The 24,107-nt window shown below is 37.6% G+C and overlaps 1 protein-coding gene across 5 annotated transcripts in view; it reads left to right on the top strand.

Annotated features, from left to right (window-relative positions):
- Positions 1–24,107, top strand: part of AKAP6 (A-kinase anchoring protein 6) — a 571,209-nt gene that overhangs the window by 533,963 nt on the left and 13,139 nt on the right. The window lies entirely within an intron of this gene.

The raw sequence follows: 24,107 nt of genomic DNA, 5'->3' as shown, positions 1-24,107 counted from the left end.
CCACATATGAGGATATCATATGATATTTGTCTTTGTCTTAGTTCTCTTAGTATGATGATCTCTAGGGCCTTCCATATTACTGCAAATGGCATTATTTCATTCTTTTTATGAGAGTAATATTGCATTGTGTATGTGTGTGTATATATATACCACTTCTTCTTTATCCATTACTCTGTTGATGGACATTTAGGTTGCTTCCATCTTGACTGTGGTAAATAATGCTGCTCTGAACATTGGAGTGCATGTATCTTTTTGAATTACAGTTTTTTCGGGATATAATTTCTTGCCATTTTTTACCCCATAACTATTTTGGTTGGTTATCATATCCTGTATTATTGATTTATAGTCTTATTTTTTCTTGTCATTAGAATCTGCCTATAGTTCTTTTTTTATTGAATATAAGAAGAATCATATAAACAAATGAAAGCACAATAGTTTTTATTAATGTACTATTTCCTATTAGTTGATCAGTCTTAAGAATTTTTTGCATAATGTATTAACGATCTAAAGACTCAAGCTTGGATTTAGTTAGAAAATTATATTTGGAAGAAAATCCAGTGCTTTTTTCCACTCTCATACATTGGCTCTTATATTTAAAAAAAATAAGATGTGTTTTCATTGGAAGAAATAGAATTAAGTATTGAGATTATTTGGAAAAAATAAACCAAACAATGAGAGAACACTGAATTAAAAGAAAGGCTTGAGAATGTGAAATATGTTTTGAAAATTTTGAATAATCAAGTTCTGATTTTTGGCATATATTACAAATGAAATGCTTTGGATAAAGTCATCATATATCATCGCAACATTTTTTACTCTAAAAGTACTTCTAAAAGTAACAGAATGAGTTTTATGCAAAATTCTTTTGAGTTTGCTGTTGAATCCAAAGAGAAGAATGAAGGGGAAAATGACCTGACATTTAATTTATGCATGAGGCTTAAATGGAAAAGTATTTTCAAAGTGTTGCAAACATAAGGCTCCTCTGGTGTTAATTTGGAGATAAAGCTTGGAATTCTGTCATAAATATACCTGTCCTGCCAGTTTTTAAAATATCTTGGTATAGTCTCAGTACTCCCTATCCCAAGTCAGTTTCTTCTATCATCTGCAGCATATGGATAGATACTGTACCTATTTCAAAATACTCAAAATAAATCAATACACAAACTGATAACTAAAAGGACAGAAGATATTCCTTGGTTCTCAGAAATCTGAGAATGTGATTTTTTTAAAAAAGAAAACTTGGTGAAGATGCAAGTATCATTCTCAGTAAGTAAAACTGGTTTGACAAAGTGTCCAATTGTATATATTGATGATGTTCCCAAATAATGTTCTAATTCATGCCTAGATTTTTGTGGAGAAATGTCCAGGAATCAATCATAATAACTGAGGACATCACTGGCATTGAATGGGTAGATGTGGGGTGACAACAGCAAAGCATAGAACAATCTATGGCTTGTCTCCCACAAACACAGTGGTGTCCCAGTAAGAAATACTATATACTATAACCACTTCAGGTGCTCTTATCATCCCATTGACACTGGGGACAGATCTCTGTAAAATACTATTGATATTATGTTTATATTTATGTCTGTGAAGTATTCAGTATAGCTCTGCTTTTTTGTTGTTGTTGTTTAGTTGCTAAGTTGTGTCTGACTCTTTTGTGACCCCATGGACTGTAGCCCACCAGATTCCACTGTCCATGGGATTTCCTAGGTGAGAATACTGGAGTGGGTTGCCATTTCCTTCTCCATGGGATCTTCCCAACCCAAGGATGGAAGCTGCATCTCCTGTATTGCAGGCAGATTCTTTACCACTGAGCCACTGGGGAAGTCCTATAGTTCTGCTTAGCCCTTTTCAAAGTGAAGTGAACCCAAAATTATATCTAAAGAGGAAGAAAACTTTTGTTTTTCTATCTCAGTTTCCTCCCCTGTCTAACTCATCCTATAAGGTCTCTGAATGGTCCCATCACTATTTTCTTAGCTAGAAGAAGTAGTCATCAATAGCAAATAAATCATCCTTACTTTCCAAACAAACCATCCTTGCTTTCCAAACAAACATTTTAGAAATAAATATAATCTGGATTCTTTTGAAATACCTTTATTTTAGCAAAGTTACCTTTCAGTCCTTAGTGAATTTGGAGTTTTAAGTTTTTGTTCTTCACAAAAATATATTTTTCCTTTTGCCCTGTTGCTCCAGAGCTTTAGCATTGAAAAAACAGAACCTTGTCTTCAGAGAACCCCTGCGTATTTATTGGCCTTGAAAGTATGCAACACATCTAGCCACATAATTGAAAATAATAAGGCCACGATAAATGGAATGGCCCCAGGGTAAAACACCCAAGGGATTCAATTGGTGTCACTTTGCATCAATGTCCATGCATCATGGTAATTGAGGTAACATAACCAATTACCACATTTTAATTAGAGTTCTAAGGACTTGAGAAAATTTGCAGTGATGAGACAGCTCACTTTAAAAAAGAGAAAAAGCAAAGAAAGATAGGAAGAATGAAAGAAAACGGGGGCAAATCCCACATATTTTGTTACCGAAGCTTGTTTCTTGTAAGCAGAGGTTACATAAAATGAAGTTTTGAGAGTCTTCTTTATATCTGAAGCTTTTTCTATCTCTCAGTCTTAGTATTTGGTGATGCATTTTGAGATACCAAGTATTTTAAAATGCTGTCCTGTTACTAAAGTAATAGCATTCTCACCCTATTATGAATGATGATTTTAGAAATTTATGCCCAAAGAAATTCTCTAGAATATGCCTTGGCTTATAATTTCATTTCCCACCTAATTGTTTCTCACCATCTTAACTTAGGGATTCACCCTAAGTTTTAAGTCAGTGTCTGAATACAGTGACATGTTATTAAATTATATATTTCTCTGGCTCTGGTTGCTAAACAAAAATAGGCCTAGATTCCACTCCCCCACCTGTACCCCCGCTCAAAAAATTAAAAGCAGAAAGAATTGCTGCATTTAGAAAATAATTTTGACTTGTGGCAATTATTTTTATATGGGTAGAGTTTAAGTGGAAAACCTCCTGTAAAATTTTAGTGCTGCTACATAATCAAGTAATTATGTAATTACTTATACTTAATTACTTACAAGAGAGATGGTTGTTAAAAAATCTTATACATGTCAAAAACAGCTTTCTTCATTTAGAGTGTTTCTAGCCAAGCTTCAAATACCAAAAGCTCTTTTAAAAATCACTTCCAATAGATTTATTTTTCTTTCATAAATCGCTCACCATTATTCTTCAGTGTATGAAAGTGCATTATACACAGTTGGACATGCCCTCCCTCCTGTTTCCATTCATAATAGCCAAAGAGAGGAAGGAAGGGAAGAGGGATGAGGGAGGGTGGAAAGGACAGGGGGAAAGAAAGAAAGAAGGAAAGAAATAATTTTAAATTGCAGTTGATGGTCTTGACATTAAATGTGAGATACATGTCCTTAGTGTGAGGATGTCCGGTAGACAGAGTAAATCTTTAAGAAAAGTTGAGGAATTTTTGTTTGCTTGAGTATTTTAATGACTAAGAGCTTGGGCAGACTTTGCCATTTAGTAGCTATGTGATTGTGGCAAATTATTTACTTTTCTAATGCCTCACCTTCTTCATACATGAGTTGGAGATAACAGTAATACCTACCTTGGGTTAGATGAGTTTAAATTAATTAATAGGTGAAAGTTCTTTGAACAACTGCTTCCACAGGGTCAGTAAATGTTAGCTGCTATTATTGTTTATGTTACTGTAGGAATCAAGTCTTATCTTCGTAGTTGTCTAGAAATTAATACATTGCCTAGCACTGTTGTTCAGCAGCTAAGTCGTGCCCGACTCTTTGCTACCCCATGAACTGCAGCACACCAGGCTTCCCTGTCCTTCACTGTTCCCCAGAGTTTGTTCAATCTCATGTCCTTTGAGCCAGTGATGCCATACAACCATCTCATCCTCTGTCGCCCCCTTCTCCTCCTGTCCTTAATCTTTCCCAACATCAGGGTCTTTTCCAATGTGTCGGCTCTGCATCAGGCATACTAAGATATTAATATATTTTTGCTTAATAAATACATGAACAAATGACAAAGAACTGAGTAGTTGAGGAAATCCTGAAAAGGTGATCGATAGATTCCATGGTTGACATAACCACCCATCCTTATCTTCCTCCTTTCCATTCAAAATAGGCCAAAACTAAGCTGCTGCTACTGCTGCTAAGTCGCTTCAGTCGTGTCTGACTCTGTGCAACCCCATAGACGGCAGCCCACCAGGCTCCCCTGTCCCTGGGATTCTCCAGGCAAGAACACTGGAGTGGGTTGCCATCTAGTTATATTAAAATCCACACCCCTCTCAGCACTAGTTGATTTAGTTGATTTTCTCTATTATTCTATTTTCAATTTCACTGATTTCTGTTCTCATTCTTTCTTTTCTCCATCTTGTTTTATTTTTAAATTGCTCTTTTTTTCCTGTTTCCTAAAGTACGAACATAAGTTACTAATTTTATATTTTTCTTCCTTTCTAATATAGGCATATAAGACTACAAGTTTCCCTTTAAGCACTTCTTTTGCTGCATCTTAGAAATCTTGATAAACTGTATTTTCATTTTAATTGAATTTAAAATACTTAAAAATTTCTCTTGCTACTTCTTTAACCTATGTGTTATTTAGAAGTTTGTTGTTTAATCTCCAAATATTTGGGAATTTTTCAGCTTTTTGTTATTGATTTCTAGTTTAATTCCATTGTGGTCTGAGAACATACATTGTGATTTCTATTCTTTTAAATTTGCTAAGGTGTGTTTTGTGGTTCAGAATGTGGTCTTTCTTGGTGAGTGTTCCATCGGAGTTTGAGAAGAATTTATACTTTGATATTGTTGAATAAAATATCCTATAAATGCCAGTTAAGATACAGTTGATTGCTAAAGTCAGCTATTTCCTTACTAGTTTTCTGCCTGATTGGTATATCAGTTACTGAAAGAATGTTGATTAATCTACCAATTACTGAAAGAATTTAAATCAGAAGACTTCAGCTCTGGTTGAAATCAATCCATAATATCTGATTTTCTGTTTTCCCTTGCAGTTCTATCAGTTTTTGCCTCAAGTATTTTGATATCCTATTCTTAGGTGAATACAGTTTAGGATTATTGTCATCTTGAAGAATTGATGCCTATATTATTATGTAATAACCCTTTTTATCCCTGATAATTTTCCTTGTTTTCTGAGTATGCTGTGTCTGAAATTTATATAGTTACTCCAGCTTTCTTTTTGTTGTTGTTATTTGGAAGTCATTTCACTTAAAAAAATTTTTATTTATAATTTTCTGCTCCACTTTCCTTTTGATTAATGTTATCATGGTATATCTTTATCCATTCTTTTAATCTTTATGAGTCTTCATTTAAAGTAAAGTTCTGTAGACAACTTATAGCTGGATCTTACTCTTTTATCTATCCTGAAAATCTCTAGCTTTTAATTGCATGATTTAGATCATCCACATTTAAAGTGATTACTGATATAGTTGGATTAATATCTATTATGTTTGTAATTATTCCCTATTCATCACATTTGTTCTTTGTTTCTCTTCCCCCTTTTTTCTGCTTTCTTTTATTTTGATGGAGCATTTCATGTGATTCTATTTTATCTTCTCTTTTAGCATATCAATTATACTTCTTCCTAAAAAATTTTTAGTCACTGTCCTAGAGCTTACAGTATAAGCCTATCTTCAAATAACACTGTATTGTTTCACATATATAGTGCAGATAACTTACAACAGAATATTTTTAATTCTTCCTTCCCATCCCTATGACATTACTGTGAATCATTTAGATCTATTAAGAATAAAAATAAGTAAGATTTTATTTTACCTTCATTTATTCCTTCTGCAATGCTTCTTTCTTTATACAGATCCAAGTTTCTTACCAATATAATTTTCTTTATTCCCAAAGAGCTCCTTTTAATGTTTCTTGCAAGGCAGGTCTGCTGAAAATGAGTCCCTCAGTTTTTGTCTAAGAAAATCTTTACTTCTCCTTCACTTTTGAAGGAGGATTTTTGGCAATAGAACTATATATCACTGATTTTTTTCTCTTGATAATTTTTGATAATATTTTGTTACAATTTCTTCCTGCTTACATGGTTTCTGATAAGAAGTCTGCTGTAATTCTTGTCATTGTTCCTCTATTGGCGAGGTGTTCTTTCTGCTCTGACTTCTTTCAAGATTTTCTTTGTCTTTATTTTTCTGGAGTTTGAATATGATATGCCTAGGTGTGTGTGTGTATATATATATGTATTATATATCTATATAGATATATTATGCTTCCTGGGTCATTATTTTGGTGTCTCATTAATTTTTGAATATTCTCATGCATGCGTGCACAGTCACTTCAGTCATGTCTGACTCTTTGTGATACTATGGACTGTAGTCTGGCAGGCTCCCCTGTCCATGGGATTCTCCAGGCAAGAATACTGGAGTGGGTTGCCATTTCCTCCTCCAGGGGATTTTTCCCAACCCAGGGATGGAACTGCATCTCTTAAGTCTCCTGCATTGGCAAGCGAGTTCTTTACCACTAGCACCACCTGGGAAGCCCCAGAGTATTCTCAGTTCAGCCGCTCAGTTGTGTCTGACTCTCTGCGACCCCATGGACTGCAGCACGCCAGGCCTCCCTGTCCATCACCAACTCCCGGAGTTTACTCAAATTCATGTCCATTGAGTCAGTGATGCCATCCAACCATCTCATCCTCAGTCTCCCCTTCTACCACCTTCTATCTTTCCCAGCATCAGGGTCTTTTCCAGTGAGTCAGCTCTTTGCATCAGGTGGCCAAAGTATTGGAGTTTCAGCTTCAATATCAGTCCTTCCAATGAATATTCAGGACTGATTTCCTTTAGGATGGACTGGTTAGATCTCCTTGCAGTCCAAGGAACTCTCAAGAGTTTTCTCCAATACCACAGTTCAAAAGCATCATTTCCGTGGCGCTCAGCTTTCTTTATAGTCCAACTCTCACATCCACATGACTACTGGAAAAACCACAGCCTTTACTAGAGGGACCTCTGTTAGCAAAGTAATGTCTCTGCTTTTTAATATGCTATCTAGGTTGGTCATAACTTTCCTTCCAAGGAGTAAGCATCTTTTTATTTCATGGCAGCAGTCACCATCTGCAGTGATTTTGGAGCCCCAAAAAATAAAGTCTGTCACTGTCCAGTGTTTCTCCATCTATTTGCCATGAAGTGCTTTAGTATGCTTATTTTTTTTCCTTCCTTACTCAGTCTGCCATTAATTCAGTGTTTCTTCATTGACCTGTCTCTCTACCTCCTCATGTATTTATGTTTTTCTCAACTAAAGAAACCTCTAATTATATTTATCTCATGTATAGCTTCCCTCCCATGTACCCTGAATCAGTTAGAGATGTGTTAAAATATTGAAACATTTTTCCCTCCTGGTGTGGAAAGGAAGGCAGGATGGGGCCTGGAAGGAATCCTTGCCATTTATTTGCCTTTTGCAGTGAGCAGTCTCTCATTCCTTCTCAATATGTAAGTTTATATCAGCATTTTCTATATGTCATATCTTGAAAAATATTGGGAAGCACTGGTCTAGAAATAATAGGTATTAAACATTAATACCAACCCGTTGATCATGAAGCAGTAGTCACATTTAAATTTTGGTTGAAGAGAAAACATTTAAGTGGAAATGCCACTAGTGTCAAATAATTTTCTTATCCCACTATAGAAATATCAGATTTACTCTAGTTTTCTTTTTTATATACAGCTAGTATTTTAGGTCCATTGTTTCACTTGAATTATGCTTATGACTTTTTAACTTATAAAGGACTAAGTTTGCTGACTATCAAAGAAAAGATTCAATGTTTATTCATCCAAGAGGTTACAACTGAAATACCAATATTGAAAAGGCCACTTTTTGTATAGAGGAGTTTAGCAGTGCAAAATGATACAGGCAGGCCCATGGGCCTGAAGTCAGAATAACTAAAGTTGTTTTTATATAGGTTAAATATTTTCTTATAACCATAATACTATCAGTGTATCACTGATGATTATGCAAGTTTTGGATTCTGAATATTTAACCTATTTACCAAGATGGTTTGTTTTTGATTCCATTGGATCATGGTATTGGAGCTGGGCCTATAGGCAGTTAATCACCAAGTGCTCCTTGAGCTGCTGTGCTCAGCACTGTTCTGAGATTTGTCTACACATAAGTAGTTCAGGATATGGTCTTCAGTCTCAAGAAATTGGCCAGCTATATGAAGTGATACAGTAAGATAATATTGACATAGATGAGACAATAATTATTTCTAGTTGTGTTTGGGCTGAAAATGACAGTACCAATTAGAAAATTAAGTACAAAGCTGTAAGTTACTTAAAAGGTGAGTCTGTGCTCAGTTCACCTTTATTATCTGCTCAGTGATTGGGAAGTATATGTAGTAAGTATTTAATGAACATTTGTTAAATAAATAAGCAAATGTTAATACTAAATACTAAATTTTGGAGAAGGCAATGGCACCCCACTCCAGTACTCTTGCCTGGAAAATCCCATGGATGGAGGAGCCTGGTAGGCTACAGCCCATGGGGTAGCTAAGAGTCGGACACAACTGAGCGACTTCACTTTCACTTTTCCCTTTCATGCACTGGAGAAGGAAATGGCAACCCACTCCAGTGTTCTTGCCTGGAGAATCCCAGGGACGGCGGAGCCTGGTGGGCTGCCGTCTATGGGGTCGCACAGAGTCGGACACGACTGAAGTGACTTAGCAGTAGCAGCAATACTAAATCGTGTGGTTCTGTCACTAGAATAAGAATTAAATGAAAAAAAAAAAAGAATTGAGAGGGAAATCACTGAGGGCTGAGTATTCAGAGACATCTTTATAGAGGAGTTTAAGACTGAATTTTGAGATACTTGGTAAGGGTAATAGAAACTGCATTCATTCATTCACTTATTCAAAAGAAAATTTAATGAATGCCTACTATGAACATAGACTTGGTGACATAAGTGAGCAGCAAATATTCATGAGGCATAGAGAAGATCACCTTTGGGGGAACATTAAATTTCAGTCATTTTTATATAGACCGAATGATGGAATGCCTTAAAAATCAGTCAAAATAATTTGAAGAGACAGTAACCACTAAAAGTTGTTTGTTTATTTGTTTTGTTTTAGTGAGAGGCGTAATGCAATGAAAGGATTTATTTTAGGAAGCGTGGTTTGAAAGTGGTGTGTAGGATTATCCTAAACATATTGTTGTTTCTTCTGTTTTTAGAAAAGCCTAGGGATAGATTTTTTGTAGACTTTCATGGCAGTCCATGAGAATGTTTAATTGCCCTTTTAATAACAAATCCTTCTGGTATATCTTACCTACTTTTTCTTGCTGCAATGTAATTCTGTTTTTTGAGTTTGGAGTTGTGAAAATAGAGAACATTCTCCTTGTTCTAGTCTTAGTAACTTCCAAAATGCAATGGAAAATGAGCTCCAATAAAGCCTTTTCCTCACCTGGTAAAATAACTCCAACTCTCTTGACTGTTTGTTTCTTTAATGTTAAAGAACTTTCCTTGACTATTAAACGCTAATGGTATCTAACAAGATTTTCTCACATGGCCCTGATTCCTCCTTTTGCTTTTACACTTAGCCAAGAGTAGTGGTAGTAGTTGTTCAGTTGCTCAGTCTTGTCCACATCTTTGCGATCCCATGGACTGCAGCACGCCATGCTTCCCTGTCCCCCACTATCTGCTGGAATTTGCTCACACACATGTCTGCTGAGTCCGTGATGCTATCTAACCACCTCATCCTCTGTCACCTCCTTCTCCTCTTCCCTCAATCTTGCCCAGCATCAGAGTCTTTTCCAAAGAGTTGGCTCTTCGAATCAGGTGGCCAAAGTTGGACCTTCAGCAAGTCCTTCCAGTGAACATTAAGGGTTGATTTCCTTTAGGATTGATTGGTTTGATCTCCTTGCCATCCAAGTGACTCTCAAGAGTCTTCTCCAACACCACAGTTCAAAAGCATCAATTCTTCGGTGCTCAGCTTTCTTTATAGTCCAACTCTCACAACCATACATGACCACTGGAAAAACCATAGCCTTGACTAGAGGGACCTTTGTTGGCAAAATAATATGTCTGTTTTTTAATATTCTGTCTAGGTTGGTCATAACTTTCCTTCCAAGGAGTAAGTGTCTTTTTATTTCATGGCGGCAGTCACCATCTGCAGTGATTTTGGAGCCCCCCCAAAATAAAGTCAGCCACTGTTTCCACTGTTTCTCCATCTATTTGCCATAAAGTGATGGGACAAGATGCCATGATCTTAGTTTTCTGAAGGTTGAGCTTTAAGCCAGCTTTATACTTTCCTTTTTCACTTTCGTCAAGAGGCTCTTTAGTTCTTCTTCACTTTCTGCCATAAGGGTGGTGTCATCTGCATATCTGAGGTTACTGATATTTCTCCTGGGAATCTTGATTCCCACTTGTGCTTCATCTAGCCCAGCGTTTCTCATGATGTACTCTGCATAAAAGTTAAATAAGCAGGGTGACAATATACAGCCTTGACATACTCCTTTTCCTATTTGGAACCAGTCTGTTGTTCCATGTCCAGTTCTAACTGTTGCTTCCTGACCTGCATACAGGTTTCTCAAGAGACAGGTCAGGTGGTCTGGTATTCCCATCTCTTTCAGAATTTTCCACAGTTTATTGTGATCCACACAGTCAAAGGCGTTGGCATAGTCAATAAAGCAGAAACAGATGTTTTTCTGGAACGCTCTTGCTTTTTCAGTGATCCAGCAGATGTTGGCAATTTGATCTCTGGTTCCTCTGCCTTTTCTAAAACCAGCTTAAACATCTGGAAGTTCATGGTTCACATATTGTTGAAGCCTGGCTTGGAAAAGTTTGAGCATTACTTTGCTAGCGTGTGAGATGAGTGCAATTGTGCGGTAGTTTGAGCATCCTTTGGCATTGCCTTTCTTTGGGATTGGAATGAAAACTGACCTTTTCCAGTCCTGTGGCCACTGTTGAGTTTTCCAAATTTGCTGGCATATTGAGTGCAGCACTTTCACAGCATCGTCTTTTAGAATTTGAAATAGCTCAACTGAAATTCCATCACCTCCCCTCGCTTTGTTTGTAGTGATGCTTCCTAAGTCCCACTTGACTTCACATTCCAGGATGTCTGGCTCTAGGTGAGTGATCACACCGTCGTGATTATCTGGGTTGTGAAGATCTTTTTTGTACAGTTCTTCTGTGTATTCTTGCCACCTCTTCTTAATATCTTCTGCTTCTGCTAGGTCCATACCATTTCTGTCCTTTATTGAGCCCATCTTTGCATGAAATGTTCTCTTGGTATCTCTAATTTTCTTGAAGAGATCTCTAGTCTTTCCCATTCTATTGTGTTCCTCTGTTTCTTTGTGCTGATCACTGAGGAAGGCTTTCTTAGCTCTCCTTGCTATTCTTTGGAACTCTGCATTCAAATGGGTATATCTTTCCTTTTCTCCTTTGCTTTTGGCTTCTCTTCTTTTCACAGCTATTTGTAAGGCCTCCTCAGACAGCCATTTTGCTTTTTGCATTTCTTTTTCTTGAGGGTGGTCTTGCTCCCTGTCTCCTGTACAATGTCATGAAAGCTCCTAGGATAATCCCATTTTAAAGCAGTTTTTGCCTGTAAGGTCAACCCTGTCCAATGCAGTATGAAGAATTTTTAATTTGGTGTTAGCTCAAATATTTTACATTTTCTTTATTCCTCACCCTGTCACCATCATCATTTGTCAAGTGTTACTTTCTTAGCTCTTGTCATCTCCAAGGACTAGAAAAAGACTTACAGTAATAAATATCCAGAGCCATGTCCCTTCTTCTTTGTACTCCTGTACATCTAGATATGGACATGAAAGGTCAACTAACATGCAGGAATAAGGACAAGTTAGCTCAGAACTTTAGGGGAGTTCTATCCACTGGATGGTGTTTCCTGATGGAGCTTTAATGGGCCCAAATGGCCTTCTGGATCTCTCTAACCGAGGATTCCATTCATTGAACTTAAACTGTCAAAGAGCACAGTGCTCAACTAAAATTGTCAAGGGCAGAAAAAAGTCTAAATAGGAATTCAGGTGTTTTTGTATATTAAAGGTTGTTCTTGTCAGATCACTAATTCTCCTCATCCAAGCTGATGCACATTAAAATTGGCTTAACTCACAAGACAAAAGGACAGAATATTAGGGGATCCAAAATAACCCACACCCTTCAGCTCTTTTCTTGTTTTACAGACTGAAAGAACCCTCTTCAAATAAGGAAAGGAGTCCAATTTTCAAAAAGCAATTCCTCCATTTTTTTTTTTCTTTCTGAGTGGCACTCATATAGTAGCAGCGCTAAAATAAACAACGATGTGTTGGATTTTGTTTCTCTTTATCTATATGACATTTGTGTCATCACCGTAGCTCTAATCCATATTCAGGTCTTCATGTTTGGTGTGCAGTAATATGTAAATTATGTCGCCAGCTGCATGGAGCAGTGTTTGTTTATTCTATTTCTTTTGGCACTGCACAGAACTGAATTTCTGCCAAAATGGGGCTGCTTCAGGGAGCACTAATGCTCTAGGAGGAAGTTTTGAAAGGAAACGCACATCATAAGTCTTCACTCTGTGAAGCAGCAAAATCAAAACAAACTTTCTATTTACTAAAATATCAGTATTATCAATGTAAAATAATGTGTTTGTTAAAAATATAATGAGCATGCTGCCCATCTCCGGGATGCTTAGTATATGTGGGTTTTAGAAATGAGGACACAGTGCTGAGAAAGCTAGTGCATTTTTATTCTTGGTAAAAGAAGTAGGTGAAATGAAATAGACAGAGACAACATCTAGGATTTTAAGGAGGAAAGAAATATTTTAACATGCATATTAATCTCTGGAAACACATGGCATTTACGTGCATTTAAATATGGACAGCTGTGGTGTTTAAGTGTTAAAAAATTTCATTAATGATGCATAGAGCTATCTACTTCTGTTGGCAGGCCTTTCAGTCTTCAATCTGACACTTCCTTTTTTATTCAGCAAGCTAATTTCCCCTCTTTTGTGAGGAGTAACTGTTTTCACACTACTGCTTACCCAGCAAGCCTCCTTATTGTTTCATGGTTAATTATCTTCTCCAGCTTCACCTTCCCAGCAAAGGAGGCAGGGCTCTGCCTCCCCAACACTAATGAAAGCTGGGTTTTACGGGTGCACTGTGTAAATAAACGCAAGGTCTGATCAGACAACATAATAAATGAGTTCCTAAAGTTTATGGAGTTGCAGCTCATCTATGGTTTTACTGAATAATGAGGGAAAATGATTAATTTCATGGGAGGAAGGACTTTAATTTTGGAAAAAAAATAAAATAAAACCTTTGTTACCATAATATAGAACCTATCAGCAGATAAACATAAGGGATCTCTGTGTATCTAAGTGTTCCTGACTCTTCCTAATAACAGTGATGACATCTGCCAGCAGAAAGTCTTGCATGGACTAGGCCTTTGAAAAATATTTTTGAGGTGGCACTAGTAGTAAAGAACCTGCCCGCCAAAGCAGGAGGCCTAAGAAAAGTAGGTTCGATCCCTGAGTCAGGAAGATCCCCTGGAGGAGGGCATGGCAACCCACTCCAGTATTCTTGCCTGGAGAATCCCATGGACAGAGGAGCCTGGCGGGCTACAGTCCATGTGGTCACACAGAATCGGACATGAAGAAGCGATTTAGCACACAAGCATGGAAGTCACCTGCTTTATGTTTCCCTGATTACTTGTCATTTATTAAGAAAAAAAGAAAGAAAAAAAAGTAGCCAAGCTTTATGTAATTAAAGTATGCCTCATTCTGCACTGACTGTAAGCAAACCAGAGATAAGTCGCGAATGCTACCATTGTCGCCTGCTTGGAGTAGTAAATTAGGCAGGTCTGGCCCAGGTAATTAGCTCCACTGACTATAATGCCTTGCCTCTCTGGACTATAGCTCAACATATTCTCTTAGTTGCCACCTAGGGGCCCATATCTGAAGAGTTTAGGGTTTGAAATTATTTTTAGTTATTTTTTACATTGAAAAGGATTTTAAGAGATTAAGGTGACCCTAAGCCTCTAATATTCTATTTTTTTTTAATTTACAAAATGAATTCACATTTTGAGATCATTTTTCCTTTAGAATGAAATTTACATTTCTTTGATTTGGGAACCTTTGATTTGGGTTACAGTTTGAATTAAGGTCCTGACATTTAAAACTCTCAAGAGCCTCCTTCATGAGAGCCCAGGACCAGAGCTTCTGTTCCAGTCAAGACTGAATTTTTATATCTAATCAGATCTCAGACTCCTTAGTATTTTTCCCTTGAGATATCAAAAAAGAAAATAACCCAGGGATTCTACATGCTTAACATGTCTAAGTACTCTAGGAATCAGAAGTATAAAATCTCTTGTAAACTTACTTCAAAGACATTTACTACCTTCTAGGAAAATGCATCCTGAAATTTCAAGCAACTTTTCAAGCATCAAGCATAACTTCTATACTCTCCAGTCTTGTTTATGTAGAACAGTGTAGTTCTTGAACAGTGTAGTTCAAGGGAGATATTCTAGCAATTCTGAGATTTCTCAGTTTTCCTTAAGTCTAAAAGAAGCTGTCTTCAGAGGAGACTACTAAAACAGAACTGTAATTCTAATCTGTGTGGATCGCAATAAACTGTGAAAAATTCTGAAAGAGGTGGGAATACCAGACCACCTGACCTGCCTCTTGAGAAACCTGTATGCAGGTCAGGAAGCAACAGTTAGAACTGGACATGGAAAAACAGACTGGTTCCAAATAGAAAAAGGAGTACGTCAAGGCTGTATATTGTCACCCTGCTTATTTAACTTATATGCAGAGTACATCATGAGAAACGCTGGGCTGGAGGAAGCACAAGCTGGAATCAAGATTGCTGGGAGAAATATCAATAACCTCAGATATGCAGATGACACCACCCTTATGGCAGAAAGTGAAGAACTAAAGAGCCTCTTGATGAAAGTAAAAGAGGAGAGTGTAAAAGTTGACTTAAAGCTCAACATTCAGAAAACTAAGATCATGGCATCTTGTCCCATCACTTCATGGCAAATAAATGGGGAAACAGTGGCTGACTTTATTTTTGGGGGCTCCAAAATCATTGCAGATGGTGATTCAGCCATGAAATTAAAAGGCGCTTACTCCTTGAAAGAAAAGTTTTGACCAACCTAGACAGCATATTAAAAAGCAGAGACATTACTTTGCCAACAAAGGTCTGTCTAGTCAAGCCTCTGGTTTTTCCAGTAGTCATGTATGGATGTGAGAGTTGGACTATAAAGAAAGCTGCATGCAGAAGAATTGATGCCTTTGACCTGGGGTGCTAGGGAAGACTCTTGAGAGTCCCTTCGAGGGATCCCTCCTGCAAAGAGATCCAACCAGTCCATCGTAAAGGAGATCAGTCCTGGGTGTTCATTGGAAGGACTAATGTTGAAACTGAAACTCCAATAATTTGGCCACCTGATGCAAAGAGCTGACTCATTGGAAAAGACCCTGATGCTGGGAAACATTGAAGGCAGGAGGAGAAGGAGACGACAGAGAATGAGATGGTTGGATGGCATTACCAATTCAATGGACATGAGTTTGGATAAATTCTGGGAGTTGGTGATGAACAGGGAGGCCTGGTATGCTGCAGTTCATGGGGTCGCAAAGAGTTAGACACGTTTGAGTGACTGAAGTGAAATGAAATGAAATCAAATCAAATCAGATTTAGAAAGAAAAATTAAGTCATTTAAGAAAACAAATCATAACTGACCTTCCAGTTAATCATGTTAAACATTGGGCCAATCAAGTGATAGACTGAGAAAAGCAAGAGATAAGTTTGGTTGACTTAAGGTGGAAAAGAGATTAAATGATATGTACCATTTCTGGTCATTTCAACATTTTTTTTTTTAGTTTTTTTCCTCTGAATGGTGAATTGTAATCACAGTATTAGAATTCAGCAGAAACAAACAAAACAAGACAAGCAAACCATTAAAAGTAGGGATAACACAGTGTTTGTTCTCAATGTGGACCTTTTGAGAGAGAAAAGACACCACATTCCCTCAACTAATATGTACTCCATAAAGGACACAGATCCTGGATGTGAGTGAATTCCATTAGCTGATATTTGGCTTTTCAGGCAAGCTTCAGCATGTTGGCAAAGCTCACTTTGTACATGAAGCTATCTCAGGTTGTGTTCTTAGAATTCAATCTGAAAGTTGGAAGCTCATATGCTATGTCAGTAAACTTCATTTGTTTACAGAACTGTTCACCCCTGCTTTACCACAAATATGCTTTGTAATTTTTTAAAAATCATAGGTTTTATTAATGGGAGATCCTTATCGTAAAGGAAGGAACTAGAGTGTACTTTTCACTAAGGTAAAGGTGAAGCAAAAATTACATCCCAAGGCACAAAACTCAAATGTTATGTCACCTCTTGACAGTCAAAAGGCAAACGCCAAACAGAACAACGACAGAAGAATGGGGCCAGATGTTATCATTAGGGGGAAAATTCTTTATGCAACGCCGCATGTGGGTTTGTTGTTGTCATCCAAATAGGTTTACCATATGGTAGTTGTTGATAGGGGCTTCTCTAGTGGCTCAGTGGTAAAGAATCTGCCTGCCAATGCAGGAGACATGGGTTGGATCCCTGGGTCAGGAAGATCCCCTGGAGAAGAAAATGGCAACACACTCCAATATTCTTTCCTGGGAAATCCCATGGACAGAGGAGCCTGGCGGAGTATAGTCCATGGGGTTGCAAAGAGTCAGACATGACTGAGTGACTAAACAACAGCAACAAAGCGGTAAATAAAATGTAGAAAATGCCACCATCTTACTGCGTTTGGGTTGTTTTTTTTTTTTCACTTCTTTGATTAAGAGTTGTATTTTTTTTTAATTTTTTAATTTTAGTTGGAGGCTAATTACTTTACAATATTGTAGTGGTTTTTGTCATACATTGATATGAATCAGCCATGAGTTGACTGGGTTTTTAAAACTTTATATTGAACTTTTTTTTTTACTTCATTTTATTGGTTTCAGTTCTACACAGTAATGAAGAGGTCAGATAAAGAAATTCCTTTTATTTAAAAATCTCTTCTCAAGTTGTTTTTTAATTCATTTTTAAGCAATCCTAATTGTAGACACATTCTTGAAACTCTGGGGAAATTTTTCTGGAAAACAGAATAGTGACTGAAAAGAGAAAAATAAACTAGTTTTCATATTCATTCTATTCTGGATATAATAAAAATTTCAATGTTTGTACATAAAGCAATATTTAGGATAAAACAATTTATTTTCCAGTAGAAGCAAGTTATTTTTCTAGTTACTTCTAATGAAACTTTCAGAGTTGCATGGGAAAGTAACTTTTTCCTACAGTAGATGCTTAATGAATAATGATTTATATAATAATTAATTTGTTTTAAAAAAATAGCTTGATGCAAGGCATTCGTCGGTTGCTACCTAGCTTTAAAACACCAATGCTGAGGTTACTACACCTAAGAGTTATGTCAACATTTTGACAGTATCTAAGTTTCTTTAATTTACTGGCATAAATGTGTTGCCTCTTAGTCAAAATGGCACTGTAAGACTGACATTATACAAAGAAGTGCTTCGAGTTTGTGTATCCTTCTTTCTTCTATGGAATTGTTTCTTACAACCTCACAATCATTTGTTTATAGAACCTTAAAGTTCTTGGTAACCTGTTCTTTACACACAAAATCTTATTTAAAAATATTAAAGAGGATTTTTGTTTATTTGTTGTTTTAAATAGGTACAAAGTCAGGATGGGCTACTAGAATTGAAGGAGGAGGTGTTAGAACAATTGAAGCATTTCCTGTATGTTCTGTGGCCTCCATGGTTTCCCCATTTGTGCTCCCTTTCCAAGACTGGTGCTGAAAGACAAGAAAGGTGGTGAATAGCATCTGGTAGGACCAGGTTCCCAATCTCAATAGCAGTTTTACTGTGGAACCTAAATTTCTTCAGGTTACTATGAAGCATATCCTGTGCTCCCTTCCTCTCCTACCAGCCTCCAGGATATTCCCTCTCAAAGGGCAAATGACTTTCTTCTTGCTAATTCACTGGCTTTGCCTCTCTTCTTGTCCTCTCTGCTTCTATAACATTCGTAACCACCCACTGCTTTCAAAATCTTCTACTCTCAGTTCCCAGAGTTTTATACCAGTCCTACCTGGATTTCCCTGCTGTGTTCCCTTTCCAGGTGCTCATCCTTCCTTTGAAGGTACCCACAAAGCTCGGTTCCCTTTGCCTTTGCCTCTTACTGTTCCCTTGCCCTGCAGTGTCCACCCCCCCCCCAACTCTTTTTCTGAATGCCTTTCTCCTCAGTGTAGCCTATAAACCTTCAGAATCATAGACAGTCAGGCCTCATGTGGCTAAACCTAGGGCAGGGGAGTCTGTATGGTGAAAAGAAGCAAGACAGAACTGTGGGACACACTGTCATTTAACAGTTGGCTTGCATGAATTTTATGAGGAGGCTTAGTTAACATCAAGGTAATCAAAGGAGGAGAAAATTTCAAGAAAAATGGAGTCAAATGCTGTGGAAGAATGAAGTAACATAAGGGCAAAGGAGGATCATTTGGACTGGGCTGTCAGAAGGTCACTGGTGATCCTGTGGCGGACTCAGCAAATAAGGGCTCTTTTGATCACACTCTCTCTTCTCACGAGACTTTTGCATCGAAATGAGTGAAGTTGAACTAAGAGAAGTACTATGTGTGTGCTGAGTTACTTCAGTCATGTCAGACTCTTTCCAGGGCCCTCCAGGCTCCTCTGTCCATGGGATTCTCCAGGCAAGAATATTGCATTGGGTGGCCATGCCCTCCTCCAGGGGATCTTCCTGACCCACAGATTGAACCTGTGTCTTTTACGTCTTCTTCATTGGTGGGTAGGTTCTTTACAGGCAGGTTCTTTACCACTAATGCCACTTGAGAAGCCCGAAGTACTATCCACAGGATGCTTTTCTCTTCAACATTTCTAGGAGTGATGAGCATGCATTTAGACCAAAGAAGCCTGGAATAAAAAAAATTATCATTATTGATAATATATGTACAGTGATGTACATGAGTTCAGGAATATCTGTTGTAATATTTTTGTCAGCAAGGTCCTCAACAGAGTGATGACGTCCTGTTGCATTTGATGGTGTTACAGTTCAGAAAACTCAGTAGGACTGAGGACTGCTGTTTGCTTGTTTTGTTTTTAAATTGAGGTGAAGTTAACATAACATAAAATAAATCATTTAAACTGAGCAATTCAGTGACATTTTAATGTTACATAACCATCACCTCTGTTTCCAAAACATCTTCATCACCCCAAAAGGAAAGCCTGCACCCATTAAGTAATTGCTCCCCCTTCTCTCCTCCCACAAGTCCCTGGCAATCATCAATTTTGATCCTGTCTCTATGGATTTACCAAGCCTGGGTATTTTATGTAAATAAAATCATACAATGTATGACTTTTTGTGTCTGGCTTCTTTCACCAAGAAAAATGTTTTTGAGGCTGCTAGCTCATAACTGAGCAGTAGCACCAGTTAGAAAGTCAAACATTTCTCCACGTGGTTTTGTCATGGCAAAAAATCCTAAAGACCTTTCCCAGAGCTCTAAAGCATTTCACAAGACCACAAACGTGTCTTTTGTTTGCTCATTAAATAATTTTTTTGAGAAACTGCTTCTTACCAGGCACGGTTTTAGGTACTAGGGCATAGAGAAGCTGCTGCCCTCATGGAGTTTATAGCTGGGAGGAAAACCCCTGATTCACAATGTCAAACTCTCTTTTGTCCCTGGTTCCTGTTGAAAAGTAAGGCAATTTTTACTATCGTAAAATTTACTTTAAAACAACATCTCATGGATTTTTCATTTTCATCTAATTCAGAATATCTGTGTAGCCAAGACTGGGAAATATGTCCACGTCAGTACTCACTTTAGTGAGATTTGTGAGCTGACTTTGGGTTTTACTTGTCTGTTTTGAGTTTCTGATCAGCTTTGTTATTGAAAAAGAGCATTCACTAGAACAGTTTTTGATCATTAGTGTGAGATAGACTTTCAAAGCATTTTCTGAGCTGAGACAAGTTACTTTAACATTATTGTCAATCTGATAGATAGTGAGCAGGATTTGATTGGTCTAATGTGTCAGTTGTGATAGAATTTCACAGACAATGGACCTGCCTTTTGGAAAAAAGATTATTTTCTGGAAATAGAAAGTCCTTGAGCTATAGGGCCTGCTGAGGGCTGGGCAGGCATCTTTTCTCATCTGGCTATTCCTGAGGAATATGCTCAGTGAGGACATGCAAAGACAAACCCACCCCCCATTTCCAGTGCAGTGGGAGTAAGTCAGGGACCTAATTGATGTTGATTTCATTGGATTCCATGCATGTGGTTGCGCTAAAGAATTTAGTCAACCAAACACCAGTCTTCATATAAACCTTGATAAGGTTACTTAACACTCAACTACTCTGTCCTCCTCTATTTTCACAGGCAGTATTTGCTATAGCTGCTGTTTTTGTATCCTTACTATGTGCCAGGCCCTCCCCCTAGGACTTCACAGACTTCTTTTCATTTAAAGCTCCCAGTAGTCTCTAAGATAGGCACAATGTGCTCTGATTATCTTGAACAGATAAATGGTATAACTGAGGCACACATGTTAAATAACTTGTCCAGGATCATACTACTAACCTGTAAAGGGGGGCAACCCAGGATTCATACCCAGATCTGTTTGCTCCAAATCCCACAATGGTTGATAAACAATGAACATTTTTGCTTCTTATTCTATTTTATTTTTTATCTGTATTTCTTCTTGCTAACTCTGAATCTGTTCTCTGCCCATCAAAAGCAGAGTACTACAAGCTCTGAACTCTCATAAAGTCTGTCTGTTTGTTGAGGACTAGCTTTTTCTTGGAGAAGGCAATGGCAACCCACTCCAGTACTCTTGCCTGGGAAATCCCATGGACGGAGGAGCCTGGTAGGCTGCAGTCCATGGGGTTGCGAAGAGTCGGACACAACTGAGCGACTCCACTTTCACTTTTCACTTTCATGCATTGGAGAAGGAAATGGCAACCCACCCCAGTGTTCTTGCCTGGAGAATCCCAGGGACGGAGGAGCCTGGTGGGCTGCCATCTATGGGGTCGCACAGAGTCGGACACAACTGAAGAGACTTAGCAGCAGCAGCAGCAGCTCTTTCTTACAGTTGTTGATGTTTTTGAACAATTTCTACCTAAGTCTAATTTAGGAAAATAATTATGCGTCTAATGATCAGACACTTTGGTTTTTTACATTTGGAGGAGGTGGTGCTAGGGAAAATATTGCATCAAAAAAGCAGAGTAAGTATATTAAGGGTAGAATTTCCCTTCTTTAAATTGATCCCCCCCACCCTTATCTATATATCATTTTCTCCCTCCTATCCAAACTTCCCTGTATTCTGCCTTTTGCCCTAGGGTAAATATGCTTATCTTTATTCAGTTATGGTTAATGCTGTCTATGTTTTTGATACTTTTATTTGTATGTTTTTGTTATAGTCTCCTTTTCCACAAATAAACCGCTCCTTCCAGGGCTTTGTAAGTGGTCTTGCTTAGTAAACTCTTGGATCTGGAATAAACAGGGGAACACAGATGGCAAGGCTTCCTAAAGGTTTTGGCTATTCTGAGCACCAGAAGTTTGACTGGAACATTCAGTTCATCCTAGTCCTTTTGAGATACCTTAGTTTTTCAAAAGTTGCATCTCTTTAAAGGAAATTAAAGGAATCCAAAGGTAATTATATCAGATCTCTGTTGGATTATTGTTTTATAGAATGTCAGGTTCCTTTATCTCCACTCTTTTGCTGATAATGTGTTTCTCATTGCTTATAAAAATCTACCATTTAACTTAAAATTTAAAGAAAATCCTAGAGATGAAGTCCTGGGATACTTGACTCAAAGTCATGCAAGTGCAGAAGGAAGTTAATTTGGATAGGTATTACTTGCTGCAATTGGAATCTTGGTTCTTTCATCATCGTTGTCATCATCATCATTATTTTCCAGCCACTTTAATTTCTCTGTCTATATTACACTAACATAAATAACCTGCCTCTAAGAAAAAAACAAAACAAAGTAACACCAATTAATTCCACTTGGTCTTTAGCAGATCTGCAAAGATGTGTGTGTGTGTGTGTGTGTGTGTGTGTGTGTGTATGCACACCTGTCTGTAATTATATACAGAGAGTCCTTGGTTTAGGCCAGAATTCTGCACCAGTGAAACAGGTCTATGAATGAAAAGCCTTTGCACAAATGGATTTAATTCAGAATTATTTCTGAAAAGGCAGACTCTCTATTGGAACTTTGTACTACTCACCATCCTCTTGGTTTCACAAATATTCTTAGGTTTTTTTTCTAAATCCATGTTTGATTTATTACTTTATCAAAGACAGGGAACATCTGAGACATTTTATAAAGCACCAGATAATTCCTGTAAAAAAACAACACAACAAAAAATGCTTAACTAGCTTGAGGATTATTTGCTATATTGGGCTATCCTCAAAGAGAACATTTGACCAAATAATTTTCCAGCCAGTTATATCACTCTGTACATTTGTCTTTTTTTGAAGACAACTTTTTAGTTATATAAATGTTGTAAATGTCCTTCCTCTTGGAAACTTTCCCTACTTTTTTTTACCCTCAGGGTATATTTTATCTTTGAGGTTAAATCTTGAAGAAATGGAGATTTTATTGAAAATATTGACAGAATTTAATTCATAACAGAAAAGAGTGAACGAGGGCAGAGTGATCAGCTCTTTTTAATATGTAAAATGTAAAGTCTAAAGTGAATGATTTTCTAATGGGTCTTGTCAGATATTCCCCGGAGTTGACATAAAAACTTGTTTGAAATTACAATGAAGTTAAGAGATTTATAGGAAGAAAGAATTAGGAAAGGAAAAGGACAATATTATAGACAAAAGTTTAATCTTCTATGGAAATCTTCCACTCCAACTACTTTATTGAGTGAAAGATTTGTTCTTGTAGATGCTGCCATGCGAGTTTTATACTTTTTGTGGGCTTGCATTTGTGAAGCCACAAAGGCAGCCTTCGGTCAGAAAACTACTGCCATAGAAGGCAAGTCCGAGTTACAGGCGTCCCTTGGGCTCAGATCCTGGTGCACGTCCAGGTGGCATGTTCCTGCAGCCAGAGTGAGCCCCCAGGTTCGGGACCCTCACGGAAAATCTGTACTTCTAAATGTTAAAGTCATCCTGAGAGTTACAGAGAGAGCTCTTTTGAAAGACAAATTCAGTTATTTATTAGCATTCTCAGAGTCCAGTGTCGCCAAGATAGTATTTGAAATTAATGTACTATTTGATTAGACTGATTGATTGTTTCTACAGCTAAAGATTTTAACATTCACTAGTCGTACTAACTGGTCATTGGTACTTCCTTTATCAGGAAGCAAAGAATAAACAGAAATTCTAATAAAAATTCATCATGGTGAACGTACCCCTAAGCGAGCATGATGATGGCCAGTGAACTAGATTAAGTGCTGTAACATTGGTAGGAAAGATTCTGTTAGAAAATTTAAGAATATCCCTTAATTAATGTTTACTTTGTATCTGGACTCTTTTAAACTTAAGTAGGCTATACAGATAATCTCTTACATATCCAGTATAATAAAGTGCTAATGGGTATTTTATGCTTAATGTAGTTTCTGGAAGGACTGAGAGCTTCTTAAGAGAGCACTGTGAATGTGCTGCTGGTGAAGCCTTTTTTTCCACTCCTGAGGAAGAAAAGCACCATGCCCTGTTTTTCAACCAGATTGTCAAAATAATTCTGAATTGTAATGCAGATATGCTGACCTGTTAATACAGTGAGACACCTCTCTCAAGCCACCACTTCATGAATCCCTTGTGATTTTAAGAGCAAATTGAAAGGAAAGATGAGGAGAGAATGAGGTAGTCCGGGAAAACCCTTTATGAATTAACTAAAGGCCACTCTAGAGCAATTCTCCATGCACTGACTGTTCCAGCTGCTTTATACTGACTGCCTCCTCAGCCCTTCACAAGCATTAGCTCACTTAATCCTCAGAATTCTCTCTGAAGATGGACAGTGCTAACCCCCTTGAAAAAGTGGTGTGAGGCGATGACTGCCCAGAAAGGTTAAGCGACTTGCCCAAGACCATGCC

This window comes from Giraffa tippelskirchi, chromosome 12, assembly GCF_054371585.1.
Source record: "Giraffa tippelskirchi isolate mGirTip1 chromosome 12, T2T-mGirTip1v1.2.pri, whole genome shotgun sequence".
NCBI lineage: Eukaryota > Metazoa > Chordata > Mammalia > Artiodactyla > Giraffidae > Giraffa > Giraffa tippelskirchi.
The sequence above is the reverse complement of the archived record's forward strand: the minus strand, read 5'-3'. Positions and strand labels throughout refer to the sequence as shown.